Source organism: Arachis hypogaea, chromosome 13 (genome assembly GCF_003086295.3).
Source record: "Arachis hypogaea cultivar Tifrunner chromosome 13, arahy.Tifrunner.gnm2.J5K5, whole genome shotgun sequence".
NCBI lineage: Eukaryota > Viridiplantae > Streptophyta > Magnoliopsida > Fabales > Fabaceae > Arachis > Arachis hypogaea.
The window spans coordinates 27,316,792-27,322,713 of NC_092048.1; the positions used below are offsets into that span (position 1 = coordinate 27,316,792).

A 5,922-nucleotide genomic window follows, 5' to 3' on the forward strand; every position below is an offset into this window, starting at 1 on the left:
AACAACATTAAAGATTTAGATTTATTAATTGCAAACTTGATTTGTTCTGATTTAATTTTTTACAAATATAATTATTTGATCTGTTCTATTAATAAAAACGATTATGTGAAAATGTTTGAGTCATCTAGGATTTTACTATGCACAAGGACGTTGTATTCATTTAGGGAAAGTCTTGGAGACTAACTAATGGTCCAGTCAATTAGGCCAACTAGGATAAAAATTATTTTAAAAATTAAAATTAAAATAAAAAATCACGTAAAATTTTTTTTATGTTTTGGATGTTTCTTTGTTTTAGGTTTTAGATTTTTTTTTTTAATTTTAGATATATTTTTTTTTTAAATGTTCTTTTTTTAACATTTTTTAGATATCTCGTTTTGATAGGTTTTAAAATTTTTATAATGATTTTGAATATCTTTTTTGTTAGGTTTTTTATGCTTCTTTTATTAGGGTCAGATGTTTTTTTATTAGAAAATTTAAAATAATTTTATAATTTTAAGAATGAATTTTAAAAATTTTAAGATGATTTCGGAAATAATTTCATAATTTTTTAAATGAAGTTTAGAATTTCAAAAATAATTTTGAATGTTTAAAATTTTTAAAATGATTTTGCTAGCGTTGAATTGCCACCCAAAATTGGTAAATTGGAGATTATAGTTTGTGTTATCACTCTTTTACTATTTTTTTTCTTTTTTAGGCTATGGTATTTTGGTTCGTGAGAGTTACTAGTAAAAAAGGTGAAAATTGAAAAAATAAATATTTTAGAACTCAATGATTTATGATTGTTTAGTTCAACAATCATTAGCTCTTTCTAATTTTTTTTATATCAATGTCTTCTTTAACCCTCTATGTTTATTTTATATAACTATTTTGACATCTTGCTTCTTCATTAGAAATAGTTGTAATATATTTAAGGTTTTGATTAAATTCAATGTGTGAGTTTCCTAGCTAACGTCAGTGAACAGTGTGCAGATAGAGCTCATTTTTGTGCAAATTGATAGGCTAAATTTGGTTCTAAAGGAGAATTCTAATTATGAAAGGCCGTCCGAGAAAAATAGAAGAGGAAACCAATGTACTGGATAATATATGCACCAAGGTTTTATAAACTAACTATAACACCTTAACTATCAAAGTTTACGCTTCCGGCTGCGCGATTCTGATAGCTCTGGTGTTACGACGACCTTGAAAGTATTTAATACTAAAATATGAGCCTGTTTAAAACTTAGACTGAATTTTTTCGAAAACAATCATTCATACTTACAATGCAACTTACAAAACTCACAAAGAATACATATGTAGATATACTAATAACTTTACAAGCATTAACTAATACAATTCCTATCCCTCTTACAGAACTCGCAAAGTTAAAGGCGAGGGAAAAATATAAATACTAAAACAGTATAGAAATAACGTCTATCAGAAAAAAATAAGCTCTTCCGAACTTCGTCATCCGTAACCTGAAAAAGAAAAGACTTATAAGGGAGTTAGAACATCATCCTCGAAAAGGTTCTCACTATAGGGTTGCAAAATTACTATAATAGGATACGCTAGATAAGATCGTTACAGTAATTAATAACCGCCTTATGCATCTTTTCAAAAGCAAAGGTTTACTATAAAAGAAAAATCTGAAATCTTTTCTGAAAAATGAACTGTTGATTTCTTAAAAATTCAAAAACCTTTCAAAAGGTTTATCTATGCTAAACCAAATTAGTTCTTCATATTTTTCCAAACCAGAAACATCAGCCAGACATGGCTTTTTGCCCACCTCATGATCAACCACGACTCTAGGCCTAAACAACCCAAACAACAACCAATCACCATGGTCCAACAAAATTTCAGTCGCAAACACAAGTAGGAAAATTCAAGCACAAACAAACAATTACTTCAAGTAGAATAATTAGCAGTTAACCACAATTAATCACAAAGGCAAACCAAGTACAATATACACACCCAAACAATGTCACATAGATGCATATGATGAATGGTTGTCCTAGGGGCTGATGAGTCTCATCTGTCGGTTATAAAGCCAACCCGACAAGTCCTGGTAGCTAACCATTGGATTGTCCCTCTGTCGTGCATCCCCAACTCGAGTTATTCACAATCATAATCATAATTCACATCCAACACCCTCACTAGTGTATATTCACGGGGGCGAGCTCATCCGGAACTTTCACAGTGTCCGGCCACACTTACGACGTAGGGTCAACAGAATATCGAGTCTCAACCGGGAGCACGTGGTGGCTAGCCACTGCTTCTACCCAAGAAAACTCGTATCTCAGATAATTAGAAGTGCAACAATTACTTTATCAATTCAATAACCATTTATATTCATACTCAGTCATCCGGCTCATAACATATTCCATAATCAGCCATAATTTATTGTCATATACAGCCATTCCGGCTCATAACATAATAGCACTTCCACCATCCAACATTATCAAACTCAAAAAATCATTATTCAAGGCATAATTCACTTTTTCTCAATTCACTTTACTTTGAAATCAAAAATCAATTCTTTTCGGCCTTGGCTTTACAATTCCCATTCCTCAAATCATTTTAGGCTCATAAGCCACTTTTACTCAAAGCAAGTTCCCTTTTTAAAACAAAGCCATCCTCGACATTCTCTTTCCAAAACTTCCAAAACCATGGCAATTAAAGATCTCTTTTGAAATATTCAAAATCATCCATCCAAAAATAGGATTTTGTAACAAAAGTTCATCGGCAGAGTCTCAAGTCTTTAGGGGAGAATAACACAACTCATTTCCTCAAGTTCGCTTAAAATCTTTAAAACCTTGGCTTCCTAATTTGAGTAGGAAAAAAAATAGAATCTAAGCCAAACCGAGTCGTGTAATCAATTACCCCTTTCAAAACCATTTCCTTTACTTAAGCAAAATCAGCTTCAATTCCATGATTAAATCTAAAGTGTTCCAAACTGCTCAAACATTGTTTGTCTTGCAAAAATTCAAAATTCAAAGAGTACTTAAAACTTTTTCCCAAAACATTGTAAAATAAAACTTGTCAATAGACATTCAGGTTCCTTCAAAGTCACTGAAACTCCTCCAATTGAAACCCTCAATTCAAATTCAAAGACATAAACCCTTTTTCACATATAAAACAGCCTTAAAACATAAGTTCCATCTAAATAACTTGCTCCCAAAAGAGATACAATACTTTTCTTAAGAAACAAGACTAAATCATAATTTCCTTTTTAATAATTCATTTCAAATGCATAAGTCATCCCTTTCCTAAATAATCCAAATAAAAAAGTAGAAGTCTTTAACTCATAATTTTCCAAATAACATTTCAATAAAGTCTCAGATTCTATCAGAATTTTGGCAGCACTTCACCTAAAACTTGGACTTTGCCACCCTTTCTGGGTCCCATCCAAACCAATCTACAACCCTCTTTAAATGGTTCAAAACAAAATCAGCTCAAAATCCGACCGAATCCAAAGATACATTCCATTTTCATATTTCAAAAAAACCAAATCAAGCTCAAGTCAATTTTTAACGGATTAAACTTGATTTCAAAGTTTTAAAGAAGTGACTTTAAAGAAACACTTCAAAACCATTCGTTTCACAAAACCAAATAATAATCAAATCAACCAAGCATTCGTATTCATCCAAAATAACCAACAATTACATAAGACTTATACAATCACTCAAAGATATATTTTCTCATGTCAATATCCATATATAATAATTCTAATTCATAAAATGTGGTTTTTTGAAAAGGCCCCTACATCAATAAGCGAAACCATAACCCAACGTGTCAGTTTAACTCTTTTTGCTCAGCCCGAAATTAACCGCAACCGAAACCTGAGCTCTGCATGCTTTCTTAATAGCAGAAACAGCTTCAAACGCCATAAGTAAACTCGGATTCTAACTCCTAGAACCATTAACATCGCAAATACTTTATTACATGGAATAGAATACTAACGCAGAGCTTTCGAAACAGAAATTACTTACTGAAATAACAAAGCGAAGCAGCCGCAACTCCAAATCGACCCGGCAGCAGCTCCATCAATAATTTTCGAGTGACGGCGGCGGCCTGAATCTGTGATAATAGCAGCTGTACAACCACGCAGTGTCAATAATCTTCCCGAAATTTTGAAAGAACAGAAACCAAACTTAAAACCCCTTACCGTAACAAAAGAGGAACGACCGCTCCAAACGGCATGGCTCAAGCAAAGGTTCTGGCGGCCACAATACCGCTCCCGGCAGCCAAAGGCGCGGCGGCCATGACAACAATAGCAATGGAGTTCCAACAGTGGCAGAAACCCCTCTTCCTACTTACCCATTCCGGTCTCCTTCTCCCCATCAGCAACAAGGGCAGTGGCGGAGCCTTCTCAGCGGCGACGGCAGCTCAGCAACGGCGGTGACAGCAGCGCCGCCCTTCCCATGCGCGCGCACGCGCGCTCCCTCTTTCTCGCATCAAGCTCCTGCATCGCATCCCTCTCGTTCGCAGTTCTGTGTCCGGCACGGCTCAATGACGATCGACGGTGACTCCCAGATCTCCAGCGACGGCGGCGAGGTGCGGCGGCCAAGCAGCGCCTCCTTCTTCTCCCCTGTGCGCTCCCTTCGCGCACGAGCTCTCTCTCGTCTTCGTGATTCTCCTCAGGCGACGGAACAGGGTGATGGATGGCAGAACCGCCACTAGGCAGGAACGAATGGCGTGGCTTCGGCAGCGACGCTCCTTGCGGCTCCGGCGACAAAGACGACGGCGTCTCCCTCCTCTCTGAACCTTTCGTCTCTCAGATCTCCCTTTCTGTTTCTTTTCTTTCTCATTGCAGCGTTACTGCTGCTTCTGAGTGTGTTGTGTGTTTGCTGCTGTTTTGGGGGGAAAGGGGATTTCGGCTGAGGCAGGGAAGTTTAGGGTTAGGAATTGGAGAAATTAGCGTTTAGGTAAAATTAGGTTTAGGGGTAGTTTAGGTAAATTTTAATAAAATTAGGGGTAATAGAGTAATTAAAAAGAAATTTTAATCCAATAATAATAATGTATAAAAATATTATTTGTTCTTCAATTTTACAAATTATTTTTAAGAGCAATGCTAGGGGGCCAACAACATTTGTGATTGGTAGCCATCAACTAGCCATCAATGATGATTTGATGGTGTGAGATTGGTGTGAGATTTCATCCAATGGCTCACATTTCTCTGCTGGTTACATGCTGGCCAAAATGCAATAAAATTGCTGGTCCCTGGACTTTTTCTTATTTTTAATAAAATGTTTAAATTTAAAAATTTGAAATAATATAATTAATTTCTTTATTTTTTAAAATAGCTGTATTAATATATTAAAATATTAATTATTTAGTCCAAATTATATAAAATTCTTATTATTTTATAATTATCAATTTTATAATTTAAATATAGAGAATAATTCAATAATTATAAAATTGGATAATAATCTTAATTTATTTCAAATTCGATTAATCGAAACTTCCATTAATTATCTTTAATTAGAAAATTTTTGAAATTAAAGCTACAAAAATATTGAATTTGAAATTAGCTCATGACAGTCCTTTTTCAAAAGTTTTGGGTCTTACACTAACCGTTTGTTTAATATGAACAATGACAGAATTAAAGATTTAGATTTATTGATTGCAAACTTATTTTTTAGATTTTACAGTTATTCGACTTAATTTGTTCTGATTTAATTTAACACAAATATAATTATTTGATCGATTCTATTATTAAAAACGATTGTGAAAATATTTTTTTATCGAGTTTGAATGCAAAGTGTGTGCTTTGTATGGGTGAATTAAAAACGGTGCACTTCCTTCTCTTTCGCTGGGTTCCTTTAAGGAATGCTTTAAGGTTTGGGTGGATAGGGGTATGAGTTAAAAAAGGAGTTTCTTACCATGATTTGATTTGTGTGAAAGGGTAGGAATGAGATGATTTTTAACAATGTTATGTTTGATACT

At 34.2% G+C, this 5,922-nt stretch overlaps 1 long non-coding RNA gene across 1 annotated transcript; it reads right to left on the minus strand.

Annotated features, from left to right (window-relative positions):
- Nucleotides 1-1,188: 1,188 nt before the first annotated feature.
- LOC112737820 (uncharacterized) lies at nt 1,189-4,897 on the minus strand. Its single transcript, XR_003169098.3, has 3 exons — nt 4,142-4,897; nt 3,966-4,068; nt 1,189-1,454 (listed from the first exon to the last, which is right to left on the minus strand). It is a non-coding gene; the product is annotated as an uncharacterized lncRNA (long non-coding RNA).
- Between the last annotated feature and the right edge of the window lie 1,025 nt (nt 4,898-5,922).